A 19839-nucleotide genomic window follows, 5' to 3' on the forward strand; every position below is an offset into this window, starting at 1 on the left:
ATTACCTTCAGCCAAAAAATCCCAAGACACAAACTGAGAAAGAAATCACACCTCATGGAAGTTTGACTGGATGATCAAATACAGATCTCCAAGGTCCTACCTATAATTTCAGTGGGGAGGATGAGGGGAGCAAAGGAGAAGAGGAAGAGAGAAAGACAAAGAGCGCCTAAGAGAACACACATCAGTAATTAAACTGTCAGCTAAATAAGCTCCCAAGCAAAGTCCAAAGCCCATGGTTTATTTTAAATGAACACATGTATCCTCTCTATGCCACCAGGAGACACAAGCCTGCCTCAAGCCTTATCCATACAAAATAACTTTTAGCTCAAATCTTGAGTTTTAGAGATCCTCTCTCAGTCTCTGGTCTGTTAGGAATGACACATACACCTAAGGAATGGGTAAGAAATTGTAAGAAAAATCAGAGCTGGGATAATCACTTGCTGAGGATAGCACAGTAAACCTAAAAAATGAATCCCTAAATTTTCCAAGTCCTTCTGCTCTTACGCACCTCATAATTTCAGTGCAATTACTTCAATCTAGTTGCAAGTCACACAGTTAGATGACTGAGTTCTGGGTAAAAATACCTATCTTTTATTTCATTCTCTCCCCACAAGAGATATAATCTTGTCTGAGCTGTATTTATAAACTTGGAAGGAGAACTGAGAAATTGTTCATCTCACAGTGGTGTGAATGGTCTGAAAGAACAGTTCCCATGATATAAGATTTTTCTTCCACAGTTCTCCCAATAAAATAGAAGTGACTAAAATCCAGTAAATTGAAATGTGTGATACTGGTTAGACTGAAACTAATTCACTGATTGTCATGGGAACAGTTGCAGCCACAGTTAGAAGTGTAGCAGAATGCAAGTTCATTTTTTTTCTTCCTTATTGGCCTCTAATTTTTATCAGAATATCTATTGGATATGTCTTCCACAGAGAGCAAAGAATGCAATTAAAGGAAGTTGCTTAGTCACTACCATGGGACAGGGAAGGTCCATGCAATTGTAAAGAGGATATGATCCACCCCAAGGAAAGGGAGTTTGAGAATCTCAACCAGTACCAGCCTGTGGAAACACTCAACGGGTTGTCTTTAAGGAAATAATGTGTAGAAAAATACTCATTTCTCTTTTGAGAGAGACCTCAGAGTAACAGAGCAGTCAGATTTATTTTAGTATTTGCAGATCTGACTTTGGGTTTAACAGTGAATATCAGAGAGGAATATTTACCCAGAATGTTAGAATTCAGGGGAATTAAAAGGGCTGTTTAACTAGACTAAAGAATTCAACAGTCTGGAATGTGAAAAAGGCCTGAAAGCTCTTGAAATCAAGGATACAGGGTTATGCATTGCAGATTGGAAGGAAAAACTGTATAGACCATTTCTGAGATTCACTGAATGAGAAACTTCCTTGCAGGTAATATTTTGAATAAACAGAGAATCTGAGATGCTTGGAAGGAGAAACTTGTATGTCATAAATCATAGAAATAATTGCCAAAACTCAGGGTATGTTAGACAACACAAGGGAAACCAAAACATGTAACAAAACAAACCTTGTCTGTGTAAATGATAGCACAAGAATAAAGTTGTATAAAGGAGAATGAAGAAATTGATGTTCGGGATAGCCCAAAGAGAAGGGAAGCACAGTCGTACAGAAGGTACAAAATAGAACATGGCAACAGGATGTGATCATGCTAAGTGAAAAGGCAGGTGAACCACTGTCCTTCTAGGGAACTGAGTTTTATGATCAGAGAAAGCAAATATAATAAGGCTTTCCTACACTTAGTCCTATATCAGCTCCATCAACCACGCTGCTGTGGTGAACTGGGAAGCACAGAAGAGAATGGGTGCCCCTGGCTCATAGGAACAGGAGGAAATTTTGCAGTGCACACTACAAGGTGTGTGTGTGTGTGGGTATTGTACATCTTTGTCCAGGCTCAGCCCACCTAAGTCACCAAAATTAGGAACATGAAATTCCCTTGTTGCTTCTGCAGTCAATAGGAATAGATTAGCACTTTCAGCATCAGATAGAGCACAAATCAATTTCTTGGGGAAACTGTCTCTGTCAATCCACTGGCTGCAGCACTTTACTGAGCAGTAAAGGCACTTTGCTTCCCCACCTTACTCAGACATGTGCCCACCCACAGGCAGGACAAAACTGTGCTCTCGAGCTAATGAAAAAAATATGTTATAAATCGGGGATTGCCCACTGGAGGTGCCAGAAAGCAATAAAATTCTGGCTTGATTAGTCAATCATAGTTGGAAAAATCATTTGGCTTCAGATGTCCCTTGTGAGGCATTTTTAGAGAACAAGACCATGATGAGGCCATCTGGAATACAATATGCAGTCTCAGGCATCCAGATGCAAGGAAGATTAATTCACTGTATAACAGAACTACAATAATCAAGGAAATGAAGAATTTATCTTCTGAGATGAGATTAAAAGATGCTGGCTTGTGTGGCCTAAGAGAATAAAGGTTGTGGGGATTCTGACTGCTTTCTATAAACTCATCAGTCTAAGTTTCTGTAAACTTAGCAGAGACTAAAAAATATTTAAACTAAAAGACAGTTCTGCTGCAATAACAAATGGATACTCATTAGCCTTTAATAAATTTAGCCTGAGTATTAGGCAAAGGTTGCAAATCCCCAGAGGACTAGAACAACTTTTATTAGGGTCAGTTCCACTGCTCAGTCACAGTGATGCTGAGGTGTGATCAGTTTGGGGTCAGCACTTCCAGCCCAGCTGGAACAGCAGGGAGTGAGAGTCATTAACTCCTGGGGTGCTCTCTGGCCCAATGCACCTTTGGCCTCCCTCAGTTCTCTTTGGGAGCTGAGCATTTTCTGAGCATTGCTCTCTATTTAATGCCTTTATATGGGCAGTGACAGACTTCCAGAGATCTTTGTGCACCATAGAGACAAAGGCCAAATTTTTGGAAGTGTTCTGCAGTTGTAGGACTTCTGTCCTTGGATTCACACACTGGAGCGCGTTGACTCGGCAGCGCACGACGGCTTTTCTTTCACATCATGTACTCTTTCAGGGACCATGTTCTGTGCCATGTGCCAGAAGTGAAAATAAAGGCCTGCTGGGGGCTTACAACAAATAATCTAAGCTAGAGGAATGCACAGAATATTTTGTAGAAGTCAAGCTGAAAGCCAGCTGGCTGCAGGCAGAATCTGGCCAAGGCAAAAGTGACAGAGGCTGATTGTTTGAAAGAGGAGGTAGTGCGGGGAGAGAGAGCAAAGCAAAGCAAATAAGAAGGCTAAGAGGAGACACCAAGAGTTACCAACATACTCAGTTTTGATACAGAATTATTATAGCCAGACAAAGACAGAGAAATGCTGAAAATAGAGCACAAAAAGTAATTTTTCCTCTTCTGAGCATGACCATGTAACCAATCATAGATAAGCATCAGCCCCTCTGAGACAGCTCAGATCTCCTATGCAAGGCAGGACTCCCCACCTATCATTCTTGAGCTCTGTTCATACACAATTTATAAATATCAGCTGACATATCAGAAACCTGACAGATTTTCCAGCAGCTGATGAGGTCAAAGAATTCTCTGTCTTTGGCAAGAGTTGTGTTTCGAGGAAGAATTCAGAGGGATGATGCAGATGTAGAAGCACGAATCCTAAAGGGCTCTCCTAACAAACAAAACCAGGCTCCTTTCTGCTAGAACATAGGATTTGGCTCAGGTATACTTAGACTGATCCCCACTGAACGTGGGATCTGTTCATTTTTCTTCTCTATGGAGCATTTTGCTTTTCATTGGGATCCTGGTTCATGAATAAATCTCTCAAGCACTACTGCAATACTAGGGAAAGCAGTAACATCCCATCAGTAAATTTCTATTCATTTTAGTGAAGAATCATCTTTGTAGTGCCTGTATGTGCCATAACACCATATGGCACCTGCTTTTTTTCTTCCAATACTACTGTCATAATTGATATTGTTTTCAATTTTTTCTTAAAGGGCAAAACACATTTTTCTTGTCCTGATCTCAACAGGCATTTGGAAAGGTTAGGAGCATTAATTAGCTCCTCTTCACTCTCATGCCATTCATTTTCCAAATACATTCAGTTAACCCTTCATTTTCCATAGTTGGAAATACCAGGGCAAATATATGACTTTCAGGATCCTGCTCAGGTTAATATACAGAGTAACTTAGAGTAACTTTGAGAATGGGGCCTGGTAGTAAATATCACCAAGAAGTTCTGTTTCATGTAGTTGGAGAGCTGAAAACTGAACACATTTTCTATTCTGACTCTTATCCAACACTTCTTCCCAGTAGTCAGGAGGTGGCATCATCTGCAATCACTATAGAAATAGCCAGTCATATTTTTTTCCACTTTAAGGAGTGCCTTTAAAAATGAAATGTGAGAGAGAAATTAACATCAGTGTTATGAAAAGGTTCAGGCTGGAGGGATTTTACTCACACACACTCTTGATTCTTTAATTTGGAAATTCCTGTTCATCCTCAAAACAAGTGGTACAATAATAAAATGGTTCTCTCGTCAACTCTGTTCTGGCATCATAATTTATCCCAATGAGATTGCTGATTTGTAATCCTCTCTTGAAAGAAATGTGGTGCATCTCATTCATGCTATGAACACAGGGTAATAACTTTCAGTTTTAAACCTGGAAAGCAGATTCTATTTTAAAATTTATTTGTCCATTGCATTTTGAAATAAAAATCAGAGTTTTTGTAGTGTCAATTTGAAGAAAACCTTATAGTAACAGATTAATAATGTAAAATGAGCCTTAGATATAATCCCTGAATATTTTAATATATTCAAGGCAATTTATTTAAGCAACACTACAACAACAACAAAAAGAAATACACATCTGTACTAGATGATCTTTGAGGTTCCTTCCAGGCATTTCTGTGACCTTCCAGAGGTGCAGAAGTTGTTCAAGTGATATGAGAGGTATAGCTTCTGTTCAGTGGCTTACTGATTGAATCCTGAAGATAAGCCATAATTTAAGCTTTTTTTGCTGCACCTGTATCACATAATCATTAAAACCCTGACCTGAGACAAGGCACAGGGCTCTGTCTTGGCATATATTTCAAACTTGCAAGGTTCTGTTTCTACCTCTTCCTTCCTTTTCACAGACCGCCTGAGCATCTTAAACTGCTGTTCTGATGCTGCTCCACACCTTCCAGACAATCTCTCAGCAGAGTTTAGGTGTTCTTGAAATGCCTTTTCATAGACTAGAAATGCATATATGGTTCCAGCCTTCATTCTCCAAAATCAGAAAGGAGTCAGCATCAGTTCTACTGTATACTGAAAACACAGCTGGAGGCAGCTGCAAAGGTGGATGAAGATGAATGCAAACTGCAGAAGTCTCTCTGTAGGACTGTTTTCAATTATGCAATTAGATTTAGGATTTGTAAAGACACACCAGTGAAAAAGGGAGGTATAGATTGCAGTTCCATAGCAGCAGACTGATATCATAGGACTCTTTAAATAATGCATCTAGAATCTGAGTCACCTGTAGTAGGAACATTTTAGGCTGCTGCATAATTCAGAAGCTTTTGTTCCCATAAAGAATACATTAAGGTTTTCAATTCTAAGCTTCTTACAAGTCCGTGGTCACCTGACAGTGACAAACTGTGAAAATGACGTGTTGTACAGCTTAAAGATCTCACTGTTTCACTTGCATTTTTCATTTCCATTTCTCCTATAGTCCTCACATGCCCATCCACCCTCATGATAAATCCCTGAGTAACCTAAGTTATATTTTCCTACAGTGGTCTAAGCCCTGTTCAAGGGCAGCTTTTCTTCTCTGAGGCTGGCACAGGGTAAACCCTGACAAGGACTTCCCAAGGAAGGCTGGACAGACTCACACGTCCATTCAAAGCAGAGCACCACACTCAAAGTTCTCACAAGGTGCCAAGCCCAAGGACTAGCCAAGCTGCTCTGGTGATGACCTTCAGCCACGTGGAGCACTGAGATGCCTCCAGGGTGGTTCTAACTGAGCCAGGACATGCAGAGGGCACTTGTCAGACTCAGCCTTCTCCAGCTAGGCAACAATCTTCTCATGAAGTGTTAGCCAGATTTCTGCAGGTTCTTCTGGCAGTTACTTGCCAATAGAAAACAAAATGTGTATTCTTCAAGCACAGGAATTGCTGACTGAAATATTTACAACATGGGCTAGATGGATCAAATGAGTGATCACAGTGGTCTTCTTGCTGGTATAGAAAAACTATTAAAAAAACAAGCTGTTGTGACTGAGTTGGCTAAATTATTTATGAATGCCTGGTTCTTCACACAGGCAGATGTAGAGAACCTAAAATCTGCCATGGCATCTCCTGCCAGCTCTTAAGCTGCATCTTTGTTAGCTATCAAACAGCAATTAAGACATTGCTTAGAATCAACCTTCTGTATCTAATCTGCTGGAAAATATGGACTTTGAAATCCTGCCAGAGTGGTAGGAAGTGTTTCTGTACCTTCCAGTAGTGCCTAGCTTTAGCACCAAAAGTAGTTAGCAGAGGCTGTGATGAGGTTTAAATAGTACAGCTCTTCTATTGCCTTCAATGAAAGTGGTTTTTTTCCTCCTACCTATGTGGATTAAAATATACTTCAAAAAAATTAAAATATCTATATTAAGTTATATTTTCCTACAGTGGTTTAAGATAAATAGAGAGAACCAAACTGTTGTTTTGCTGATGACTTTACACATTCACTGGAGCTACACTCTAGAGGACACCAGGAGGTCTCCTTACCACAGCAGGTTACAGAAGGAGATTTTTAAAAGCTTTTATTCAGAATGAACAGGACCTCCTTATCTCTTAGTACAGCTCTTATGACTTCTGATGAAACTTGAGACTTGTGCAGAAGCATCCAACATCCTTTTCTAGCTGTCAGGTTACCTGAAGTTTTGCCCTTAACTCACCCAAAATATACTCATGTGTGGGGAAAATATTCATTCCCTTATTTTGGAGTTGCAGAACAGAAAGGATATTTGTTAAGATTTAAAGATGGAGCTAAAATTTGGGATAAAAGAACCATTTTAACAATCAGAGATTTTGTCTAAAGCCTTGACATAAATTTCTTATCACTAATGAGAATCAACACAGCTCTTCAGTGTCCATACACATTAGCATGTTTCTCTCAATAAATAAACCTCAGAAGCTGAAAAGCAAATTATATCTGCACTCTTCAAGCATAAGATGTTATGACAGGAAGCATTAAAAAAAGGACCAGTAAATTAGATGTCAATTCTGAGGACAAGTTGTACGTGCAATGTACTACATTGTGTAGAGGATAAATTCAAACAGAACAATGTGTAAATACAAGGAAAACAAAAGCCAATAAACCAAGTCATAAACAAAAGTCACAAACCAATGTCTGAGGACAAAAATCAGAATAACTAGATTAAAAGTTTCATTGAATTTAAAATTTTGTTCCTATAAATACTTTTGAACAGTGAGATAGAAGGAACCAGAAGACAATCAACAGGACCAGAGGATAAGAGCTTTTGTAGAGTGGTGCATTTGGGTCTGGCTTTTAATCTTCAGTTTCGTAGGGTCTATTCACTGTCAAATATTTCTCATTTCATCCTCAACTATGATTTAAAAGAGTTTCTCTAAAGTTCCTTCCTAAGATCAAAGCCCTAAGGGTGTGTTCACAACTCTGAGTCTCTTCTTTTTCCTTCCTCTTCTGACAGGTTCAGGGTCCTAACATCTTGCCCAATACTTATGTTTTCCATAAACCAGTAAAGTTGCGTACTTCATGGTGAAAGAGGACTTGGTTAAGGCATTAAATCTCATTTTCTTAATGGCAGAGAGCAGTTTACCTACCAGGCTCCCAGGGCTTTTTGTATTCTTTTGGCAGGAAGAAAATAGTTGTCAAATTAATTCAGTGTCCATGACTGAAAGACCATCCCCTGAAGAAGTGGAAAATAAACCCAAATTACGAAAATATTAAGAAAAAAAATTAATTTTAATATTGTGTGTTTACCAGGAAGTTTTGTAGTTTTCATTTTGGTTTGGGGTTTAGGTTTTGCTTTTCTCTGTTTCTGGAGAGCTGTCTCTGAAAGTAAATTAATTGGTTATAAGCAGCAACTACCTTTCAAATCAATGGCATCTGACAGACACCACAATTAAGAAAATAAATCAAGGGTGCCAAAATTAAAGTTTATTACGAACAGTTTTAATCTCTGATGTTTTCCAGAAGAAATTTCCAAAATCTCTCTATACAGCACCCAGAGATTTACTAAATGCTTCTGCTGTTGGGGTGCCTCAAACCTCAAGGGCAATTGTGCTGGGCAAAGATCCCCCATTCCCCAAAGATCCCCCAGTCCCTCTGGCTCTGTGCACTCCAAACGTGCAGCAGCTCCCTCCTGAGTGTACAGGAGCTTTAATGTGCTTCTTGCACCAGGATTGCAAGGAAATGCCTCATTCTGACCTAACTGGGCCATTTTGTGGCACTTTGAGTCCTTGCCTTGCCCCAGGAAAAATGAGGAAACAGATGAGCACCTTTCCCTGCTCACTTGGCTGCCCTGGGTGGGAGGCAGAGCCCTTGTGCCACTCTTTGCTTTAAGGCTGAACATTTTTTTTACTACAGATTGCAACCCAACTTCCAAATTCAATGGAAACTACAGACAATGTTAAGTAACATGTCTTAGCAAACACTTGCAAAATCCTTCTTATAAAAAAAGAGAAGCCTACATAAATTTCCACCTAAGATTGATAAAAGAACCAGCTGAACAGATTCCAAGCTTCCTACTCCAAACTAAATTAGAAATACACTCTAATGTGTTAAGCTGATGTTAATTTTAAATAAGATTCTGAATCTAGAGATAATTCTGAACCAACTGTACTAACATCCAAGAGGTCAAGCACAGAATGGGGCAAATAGAGGTTGTAGAAAACACAAACTCTCTGTTTATGTTGTTCAACTACTGGAAAATTAAATCAGAAGAGTATAAGTAATGGAAGTCAACATATATTTAGGAAAAATCATTAAGTGAACCACAATTTTTTTAAAGGCAATTGAGTAGATATATTTGGATAGTAAGAATTGATAAGTACCACTTCATATGACTGTGATTACTAAATAAACATGATACAATCTCAAAAGCAGTTAGCAGAAGGGTTGCAGTAAAAGTCACCTCAAAAAGTAGCAGGCATCACAGTATTTCCATTTAAAAGAGTCTGTTCAGAGGGCTGGGTCAGGACAGCTCAGTGAGTGGTACAGGTCTCAGCACAAACCTATGTTTTCAACAGTGTCCTAAAAGTAAACACAAAATTATTGCTGATAAAATGAGATTAAAAAGATCAGTGATGTTGTTGAACGTTGATAAGCAAATCAATTCAAATGACCAGTGCCTTCCATAAGACATTCCCATTCAGTCAAAAGATGGTTTTTTTCCACATACATTTAAAAGTATAAAATCTATGAGGGTTTGCTTTGCAAACCATGATGCAAAAAATGAGAAGGAAGAAGTAAAGGGAATGGGTTGTCTGGAAAGGAGGGACTCAGGAAAAGTCACTGACTCTGAGAGTCAGGTTGGTTGAACAACTCCACACCAGCACCCAGCAGCAAGCCATGAGAGAAATAACAGAAGTAGTATTTGTATAACCATGACAAAAGTGAATAGAGCAGAATGATATTTTTGCCACCGTTTTAGACAAAAAAAGGTCCTGTTTGAAGACAGTGGTTGAAGTTCTGATATTGAGCATTTTTAGAGGGTTTGTAAAGTCATCCAAGTTGTCTGAAAATTGGAATGACTGAGAAGTAAAGAAGCTGCCTCAGCAAGAGACTCAGGCAGATTATGTGTTTAGTGCCGTGGAGAAAGAAAACTGTCTAATATAAATGTCTTCACAGAGAGAAAATGCTAAATATCAGACAGCTTTTTAATCAGGGAAAACAAGAAGTACACTCAGGATTCAGAGCTGTTTAAAGGGAGAAAGCTGTTAGCACATGAAGAGGCCTAGAGCTCCTAGTATCCAGGGAAATAACATATTCTTCATTTCTTGAGGTTTTCCCATCAAACAGGTTGTTACAACTTACTGAAAGCCTGTCTCAGTTAGAGTCACATTAGTTGCAAAATCTCTTGATGCTGCTCTTCTCTGGGACAGTTGCAGGCCCCGAAAAGCAAGCTCCCCATGAATTACCAGATTTATATCTTGGGAGATATGGATTCAGTCCTTGCCTCTGCCAAACATGAATTGTGTGCCATTGAGCTAGTTACTCAAATAAGCTTCATTTTACCTACTCTTAGATATCTATGTGCTAGATGTCTATTTTACACGTGTATGACCGAAACATTATTATCCTCAGCATCTTTATCAGCCAGTGGAGAGAAGCAGCCACCATTGGAGAACTGCTCCTCCAAAAAAAAAAAAAAAATCACCATGCAATGAGGAATTGCATGCTTTGAAGAAATCTCTATGCTGATTGAATGAAGGAAGGCAGGAAGGTGGCTGGCTTAGACCTGGACAATGACATCCCTGACATAAAAATAAGAGAAGGTTTGCTTTAGCCTCTTCTCAAGAGGATATTAATATTTCTAAGCTGCTGTGAAAAGAATACCTGAGAGACTGAATATTATATATAGGAAATAGATTAATAGCTATAATAAATGGAATTAAGAAATCACAGTGCTCAAATCTTTGCCAGGCTCCAGGGCAAAAGAAAACTGAATCTTGGGATGTCATTGGAAAATACTTAAACTGTGAGCCAGATCTCTGAATGCCATGGAGAAATACTGAGGATATTGAATCCATGTACACTTTTCTTAATGGAAAAAAACAGTTTAAAATATCTCTTTCCCAAACAAAGGGCTTCTCAATTTTGAAGGGTCAGTCTGGCTTTCAGGATGGCCAAAGTCGTGCCAGTACAGCTGATGGGGCCATGAACTGTTATGTGGCAGCAAAGGCCTTTTAATCCAGATTCACTACTGAAAAAAAAAAAGATTGTGGAGTTACAGAGTTACAGTATAACTCAGGATAGTTAAGGAGGCAAATGAAATTTCAGCAAAGCTCTGAAATGGCAAAGAGAGGAGTGCTGATTCAAGACAGCTGATCTTATGACATGGAACAAAGGTTGTGACATTTCTCTTGATCAAAGGTAGTTTCTCCCATCTACACAAACTCTGAGGGCAACAGCTGAAATGACCATCCTGAATAGGAACACAAGAAACTCACTGCAGTGAGTTTCCTATCTGCTTGTTCATAAAAATATATCCATCTTTAATTTTCTTTGGATTTGATCCCAGCAGTCAGATGGGAAGGAAGTGCTGCGCTTCCCTTATAGTAAAACTTAATCAGTTACAGCAAGCAATCCCTTCTGCAGCCTTTGCTTCTGCCAGGAGAGTTTACTCCTCCAGTCCTAGGGAGCAGAAACAGGGTCCCCCACCATGGGAATCAAATGTGGCTCTATCCAGCAAAGCCTCCTGTGACCACAGCCTGCAGCAAGCACCACTGCAGCTCCCTGGCACAGTCCCACCTGCCCCTCCCTGCAGGATTCCTCAGCAATTCCAGAGAGCCACAATTAAATTCACATTAAAAATAACTACAACACCAACCCCCCAAACTGCATTAAGAGACAGAGTCATGAGTAACCTGCTAGCAGGGTTGGAAGCAAAATTCTGTCTTTGTTCAAGGAATTTGCATAGTAGCTGTTTCCTTTTCTATACTTTTTTTTTTTTAATAGTTATTTAATGTAGTCATTATACTTGGTTATGGCAGTTTGAATTGGGATGCTGCCAAAAAGACACTATTTAACAGGTTCTGAGGGGCTGGATATTTGAAGAGAGTATTTTATTTTAATGGATCTACCCTGCTTTGCCTTGAAAAGAGCTTAGAGGGATTTTCTCAAAATGTTCTCAAGGATTTGGGGTTGATTGGGGTTGGGGGGAAACACCAAACCTTAAACACCTTTACCCAACATGAGATTTTACAAAGTAAATAGCAGAGATATGTTTTAATAAAAAAAGGAGATGCTAATTCACACAGAAGAGACACAAGTACATTATGTTTATTCCCTGTACTACACTTACAATTTTTTAGACAGCTTGCCAAATCTCCCCAATCAATATCCCAGGGGATGTTTCAATGTATATTAAACAGATACAAGAGATTAGGGGAACAGAATATAAAGACATGCACACATTGGACATGGACTTGTTTAAAAAGATCAAAATCCACCCGAGGAAGAGCCCAGGATGTGGAGTGGTGAGGAGACAGAAGCCCAAGGTTTAGCAGTGATGCAGCAATAATAGCAGGTTTGCCACTGTGAACAGCTCTGTGGGGAGGGCAGAGCTGCTGGGCTGGCTCTGGGCTCTGCGGGGTCCAGGCAGGGCTTGGGCACAAATCCAGCTCATCACAGGTCTTCACTGCCAGAATGGATTCTGTGCACTCAGGTGCAAGGATGAACCCAGAGAGGAAAACTCAGCCTTGCCACAGGACTGTGATATAGCAGAGAAAAATCTTCTGAGAGAGAAGTACTTTAGCTCCCAAGAGAGCATTTAGATAAACCATTCCTTTAGTCACAGGGGGAAGGGAAGGGACTTGAAGTTTTCTTCTACATGACTCATTATTAAAAGGAAGTGTCAAAAGGTGACAGGAAATGTGATTTCAAAATTCCTAGGGCAGAACAAATTATTAAAGGGTAAAGTACTGTAAATAATCTAGCCCTTACTATTTTTATTTGGTTGGGAAATTGTTCTTGTTTAGGTAGTCAATTCTAATTAGAATTCACTTGCATATTAAAATAATCTGCAATAAATATGAATGAATATTCCAAAATTCAGACTACGACATTTTTCCTCCTAGATCATTTTACTTCTTTACTCCTAGAAAATAATGCCACCTCGTCCTTCTAGACCATCTAAGTCGTTCATTTAAGTAGCATCCAGTCTCTAGTAACTTCTCCATTTCCACAGAGGAGCCTTTGTGGCTGGAAAGTTTGAGGCAATCAGTCCTTAGAGTGGCAGCTTCAAACTACAAGGCTGAAGGGCCTGCCTTGTGTGGCCTCCAGCAGAGAAACTTCTCCTTTTCTACCCATTCACACAACTTCTTTTGCTTTTTGCAAAATGTTTTGCTCCTTACCACTAGCTCAGCTGAAGTCTGCATTCCTTTCATTTCACTATGACCATGTAATTATTTTAAATTCTTTTTCTGAGCTCCTACAAGGAGTGAAAAAATAAAATTAAAAATAAAAAATTAAGCTGTGGGCAAGGACAGACAATCCAGTCTCTTCCTGAGCCAACCCAAGAATCATACATCTGTCACTTCCTTTTATCCCATGTGTTCATCATAAGAAAGGCCTGTCACATTGGAATAATGTTCTTGCCACTATCTTCCTTATGTGGAAGAACTCCAACAAGACATAGATTTTTGCAGTAGGTAAAGCCTAAGGCAAAAGACACATCAACAACATATTTTCTCTGACCTGCCCATAAAAATGGGTATTTTAAACCCATGGTGTCATACATTTGTCTCTGAAGAATGCAGCCTTGCCTGCAACCTTGGCAGCTTGGCAACAGAAAATCACTTTAAATAAATATCTAATATTCTGTAGGGTAAATATAATGAATTAGTCATTGCTCCTTACCATAATGTAGCAGAATTCCTGAAAGCCAGGCTCTATTAGCATTTTGAAGAGGTATTGAGACAAGGATGGGCGTCCTGGGGATTACTGCAGTGGGAAGCAAAGATGAGACAGTGGTAGATGATGAAGTGCAATCAGGATACTGCCACAGCCTCTGCATAGATCCCTACACATTCCTGCAGTTTTGTTTGTAACTTGATAAAGAATTACCTCATAAATCTGCTAAACATTTGGCTCTTTTCCTCTTTTGCCTGTAAAGATGCACGTTCTTAAATAGACTTGTGGGTTCAGTGAATCTGTAAGTGAACAGCTCCTTTGGATACTCATTTTATCGTTAAACCAAAATAAGATTGTTATGCAGAGAAGTAAAACTAAAAATTTAATGTGTATTAAAAGTTGCTTTCATGCTGCAATTATCAGCACCAAATCCTGCACCCTAAGGATGATGTCGTGAACTGGTATCAGTTGATACAATCTCATTATCCATTGAAAAGTCTTTCATTATTATTTTCTCCTCTGATCTTGTCAGTTCACTCTTTTATTACAGTTCTTGCCCATGGGTGCAAGTGAGTGTGAGTAGGGGATGCACACTGCCCTTCACTGGCAGATAAATTCACACTGAGCCTCCATAACTGGCACATCTGCCTGCACATCATCTGCCATAAAAACATGAAGATCTGCAGAGCAGAAACTAACATGCTTAAAATCAGGAATTACTGCAGAGAATATCCAGTAATTCCTGCAAATCTAAACCATCTTTTGCTTCTTTATGAGCCAATTGATAAAACAAGTTATGCATATGGTCTGCAGGGAAGTACTGCAAATAGAGTAGCTGTTAACTTTCAGAGTTATAGGAGGAAAAAAGGTTTTATTTCCAGCACATTTCTCATTCTTGTTTCTTTACCTTGTTGGCTATAACCCTGGCCTAGCCAGGCCCACTACCACACATGTTTCTATTTAAGACTCTGATTACAAGATGAGAGGTCCCTTGGATTGAGCTCTGCCTTCCTCAGCAGAGACCATGAGACACCTGCATGGGAGGAAGAGTGCACCTAAACTTGAAATAACCCACATTAGTACCCTCTGCAACACTAAAAAGTTTCCACACTTGGTGGGAGAGACCATTGCATAATCTCCCAACCTTCCATTCCACAAAGAATGGTCGTTTTTATTAATTTCTCACCAGAATACGAGATATGTACTGACAGATGCTGTAAACCAAATTCATCCTCGCTCATCATTGAAATGCTGACATGGAACTATCACTGAGAATGCACAGGGCATCTGGGGGCCCTTTCTTTGTGATAGATAACACACTCACGTCCTCCATGATTGCTGTAATTATCAATAATAACTAGATGTTGCATCACTGACTCCAGAAGACAGGCATTCACATGGACCAAATCTGGGGTCTGTTTGAAGTCTTGATGGAATAGCAGGGAAAAACATAAGTGAACTTGTACCATATTCCATGCATATTTGTTCTCAATTTTATTAGGACCTAGAGTTGTACTAATTATTTAGTAAATCATCTCTCCAAAACAATAAGAGCATTTACTTATATGCAAAGATCAACATTTGTTAATAACAGAAATTTAAACTATCATATCATAACCATCCCAGTGATCACAGCAGTCCAGTGAGATGTGGTAGCCATACATTACAGAACTCACAGGTTGAGGTTTGAAGCAATATCTGGGCATCATCTGCTTCAAACTCTCTGCTCAAACACCTGCAGCAGTCATCAAGGACCATGTCCAGACAGTTTTTTAATATCTCCAGGAGTGGAAACTCCACAATCTGCCTAGGAAATCCCTTTTCAGTGCCCAGTCACCCTCAACAGTTAAAGAGTTTTCTATGTTCAGACGGCACTGCTGAAGTTTCGTGTGTTGTGCCACTGGTATTGTGCCCATTGCTTCTTGTCCCATCACTGGGCACCTCTGAAGAGAGCCTGGCTCTGTCCTCTTTGCACTCTCCCTTTGGGTATTTATCCACATTTGATGAGATTCCACTCAAGGTGTGTTTTCTCCAGGCTAAACAGTCCCAGCTCTCCCACCTTTCCTCAGAACAGAGATGCTCCAATCCCTTAATCATCTTCCTGACCATTTGAAGACTCTCTCCAGTATGGCCATAGACTCTCTCCAGTAATTCTTTATCCACCTGTACTGAGAATCCTGACCTGGACGTTTTACTCTGGGTGTGGCCACAGCAGTGCTGAAGGGAAGAATCATCTCCCTCAGCTTGCTGGCAGCGCTGCCTCATGAGGCCGGGGTTACCTTGGCCTTCTTTGCAGCAAGGAACCACACTGGTGGCCTGTGCTCAGCTTGGTTTCCACCAGGACCTCCCAATCCTTTTCTGAAAAGCTGCAGGATATGCTGGGTGGCCCCAAGCATGCATTGGTGCAAGGGGTTGTTCCTTCCCAGGTGCAGAATTTTGCACCTCTCCTTGTTGCAATCCATGGAGCTCCTGTCAGGCCATTTCTCCAGCCTGTGAGGTCCCTGTGGAGGCCAGCACCACCCACTGCTGTACCAACCACTCCTCCCAGTTTGACATCTTCAGCTGCCCAGTTTTGTCCCTCATAAGATGATTTCAATGAAGTTATAAAATATCATCATAAAACATACAGAGTTTGTTTTGAACGTATATCCCCTCTTGTATAGTCAGCACTTGTTTGCTGGCTACAATCCACAGGACAGTCAGCCCCCTGCATTTTCTTAGCAGATGCCTTAAAGTATGAGCAGTGAAAAGATTGTGACTGCTGGTCTAGGGAAAAAGTACTGAGTTAACAGTGTAACACTGGTCCACAAAGGTGGGGAATTTCTCCTGTCAGAGTGTTATGTTCCTCCAGGACAAGTAGAGTAGTAGAGAAAAAAGGGAGCGAAATTCTGCCTGTGTTCCTCATCCAAAAACACTGTAGTAAACCTCTGTCGAGGCATTCAGGATGGGATACCAGCATCATTCTGGTGGTATTTGTAACAGAAAAAGTCTCTCCCTCTCTTTCTGTCTGTCATTTGGGCATTACTTAGTAAGAAGTATTCCCAAAGGAACACTGCCGGCCACTAATACCTTGCTGGTCAGTGCTACCATCACATTATTGTCACTGTAGCATTGAAATTGCATCCATGGAAACATTCCTTACAGGAACATCAAGATTTACTTTGCCGTGTTTGAAAAGCCTGACATTTCCACAAGCCAGCACTTCCCATTTCCAAATCTGAGGCTGCTTTCCAAAGGACTTTACACACAGAGCTCCCACAGGACAGCAGAGACCACACAGGAAGCAGCCAAGCCTTGACTAATGGGCTGACACTGCTCTATGGTAGGACACCCTCCAGCTGCTGGAAAGCAATGAAGGGAGGCTGAAACATTACCAGAGAGAGAGAGAACTTTTAGCCTGCCCATTTCTGCTGAAGGACTAGAATAGTAACCTTTATGGATCCACTAATATGCAAGATAAGCATAAGCAGATCTTTTCATCCAGCTATTGTTACTTTTAAAAATACACTTATCAATTATTTCATGCTGAATCAACCTAGCAAAATTCTTTTCACCCCACTTATATCACATATTTCTGATGTAGGGACTAGATGGCACCAAACACTTTTGAAAGCATCAACTTATGGATCTATAAATATATGAGTGATGTTTTTATTGTGATAAATGCAATGTATAAAAAAAGGCCCTAAGGTTCCAGACAGAGATTATATATTTTATTATATAATTTTGTCCCTTGGTGAGGAACAGCTATTCAATCCCTTCCTCAGATCTGATAAGGAGGCACTGGGGTCATGCTAAATCCAGGATAGGAGCAAGTGCCCTCAGCCTAGGTGCTGTGACTGCTGGATTCACCCAGCAGAACAAATTTGATCTGACTCAGATGTGGGCACATGACTGTGGTTCTCTTGTGTTAGTCAGACACCACAGAGCTGTGCTCTCGTGTGCTGGCTCTGTGTCAAGGAATGAGAGGGGCAGAGCATGCACAGAGCTGACTCAACAAAGATTTCTGAACAAGGATCCACCAGCCACTCAGCCCACTGCATTCTGTGGCTCTGGCATTTTGGAGTGGACTTCAGGAAACCTCAGCCCAGCTGCAAGCTATTGGCACATCAATAACAGCACTGATTTAATTCACTACTGAGCTTTGAGAGAGAGGGTATGAGCACCTGCAGAGCAGAAAGCAGTGCCAAAAGGAGGGAGGAGGGGTCACAAGCCTTATGGTAGAGTAGGAGGACCAAGCTTCTATCAGCTACCAGAAATAGAGGGATCTGCCAAAAGTGGTTACAAGTAAAATAAGCATTTATATTTGTAACTCGTGATCATGGCATTGATATTATGATTCCCATCCTCCTTTCATGCCTCTCTGACAATCTGATGCTGAAAATGATTGCTTGACTGCAAGTGGAGAGTTCAAAGTTGCAGCCCCCAGTGGCCAGCAATCCTTCTAATACAGTGATCCAACTCCACCATTCTGTCCCTTCCAGCACTGTTCTCCCACAGGGGGTGTCAGGATTAAGCCTTTGTCCTCTTGTTGCCACCACTGCACCACAATAATACCTGGCTGAAGCCCTGAACTTCTAAAGATGGACACACAGTGTGTGTCCAATATGCCATAGTCCTACCCACCTTTAGGCTACCTCATTTTGCTACACTGAAACAGACTTTTTGCTCTTGTCAATGACACAGATTTCAAACTAATAATGATGGAGAAGATTGGGACTGGCCTTTCCTTCTTATTCCCTCTTCTGCACAGCACTGCTGAGGTGTTTATTACTTCGGTGTCCACCTGCTGACCTGTACAGTATAAATTTAAACAGACGAGTTTTGCAGTTCAATAAATATAGAATATCTTTTAAAGTCACACTCAAGCAGATAAAAAGTCTGGGAAACGTCATCCAAATGTTATCATAAGTGAAATAAAATTAAATCATAATTCAGCCAGATTCAGCATTACTCAAATGCAGTGGAAAGTAGTGCTTCAAATGCCTGAATCTGATGCCTTATTGGTTTCTCTCCTGAAAACTATAAATCCTTGATCAGATATTCTCTCCTGAACTGCAAGATAGAATGAGTAAAGTTCAATTTGGCTAGGCAAGAGCAACAGTTACTGAGATCGGAGAGATTTAGAGCAACAGAGTTCTACAAATCAGCTGTCCTGATATGACAACTTGTCATACAAGGACTGATAAAATCTTCAATACAAATGGTTATTTGGAAGATTATGTCTGTACTCAGTGGACCTGGATCCTTCAAAAGCATGAAATTACTTCGAAAATTGAGGGGACATATTTTTTGCTGGTACTTATGTAGTCACTTGTCTACCTCATTACACAGCTAAATACCTTTAAAAATGTAATCTTCAGTCACAGTCTCAAAGGAGACAGATTTTTAGAGGTGCACAGATGGCCAGGAGGTTTACAAAGTGCCTGGTTGTTTAGTTCACTATAAAATCAGTGAGAGTTAAGGGTCTCATATAAAGCCACGTTGATCTGCCTAATTAAAAACATAGCCCTGTGTCTGGTTAAAATCACTGAGGTTGGAGCTTTGCAAGCTCTCAAAGCTACATTTTGGCCTTCCATGAGGAAGTCCCCAGGCAGGAGTGCCTGATCAATGGGAGCAAGGAGGGAAGAGGTGTCAAACCTGGGCCAGCCTCCAGACCTGGCCTGTCAGGACAGAAGGCTGGCAACAGCAGGGAACAGACAGTCCACAGAGAGCTGGCACTAAAATAGACCAGTCCAGGCCTTCACAAAGACACTTCAATCATATCTGCATGGTTTAAAGCAAGCTGTGGGTTCACTCAGACCATTTGAGAAGGTGTTTTTCTTTAAATAGCAGCTTAGGATGAGAGCTGCCACTTCCAATTTAATCACCCTCCTTTAATACAGGCTGGTGTTTTGCAGCTGGATAATTAACCTTGATATTCATTTGGACTTCAAAACACCCAATTCCCATTGCTGTCAATTAGCTGACAATGTCAAGTGTGTGTTGATAGAAGATTTTTGTGTGGCATTATGCCATATTCCCTGGCAATATGGCATTTGGGAAATTTTGTCCTTCGCAACTAAAAACGGGAAATGACATTCACAGAAGTACAGAATGGTTGAGATTGGAAGGGACCACTTCACTTCTAGTGAACTGGATCCACTGGATCCACTTGGAGATCTAGTCCAATATCCCTGCTCAAATAGGGTGCTCTGGAGCACTTTACTCAGAATTATGTCCAGGATGATTTTCAATATCTCCCAGCCTCTGTGGGCACCGTGTTCCATTGCTCAGCCACCCTCACAG

General features: G+C 40.5%; 1 protein-coding gene and 1 long non-coding RNA gene across 15 annotated transcripts in view; one reads left to right on the top strand and one right to left on the bottom strand.

The window, feature by feature from the left end:
- BEGAIN (brain enriched guanylate kinase associated) overlaps window positions 1–19839 on the top strand; it is a 157099-nt gene that overhangs the window by 127107 nt on the left and 10153 nt on the right. The gene's annotated exons all lie outside the window — the stretch shown is intronic.
- Window positions 4796–16591, bottom strand: LOC135302637 (uncharacterized). Its single transcript, XR_010364221.1, has 4 exons — window positions 13558–16591; window positions 9110–9228; window positions 7797–7882; window positions 4796–6076 (listed from the first exon to the last, which is right to left on the bottom strand). It is a non-coding gene; the product is annotated as an uncharacterized LOC135302637 (long non-coding RNA).

The sequence above is a fragment of the Passer domesticus genome, chromosome 6, assembly GCF_036417665.1.
Source record: "Passer domesticus isolate bPasDom1 chromosome 6, bPasDom1.hap1, whole genome shotgun sequence".
NCBI classification, from domain to species: Eukaryota; Metazoa; Chordata; class Aves; order Passeriformes; family Passeridae; genus Passer; species Passer domesticus.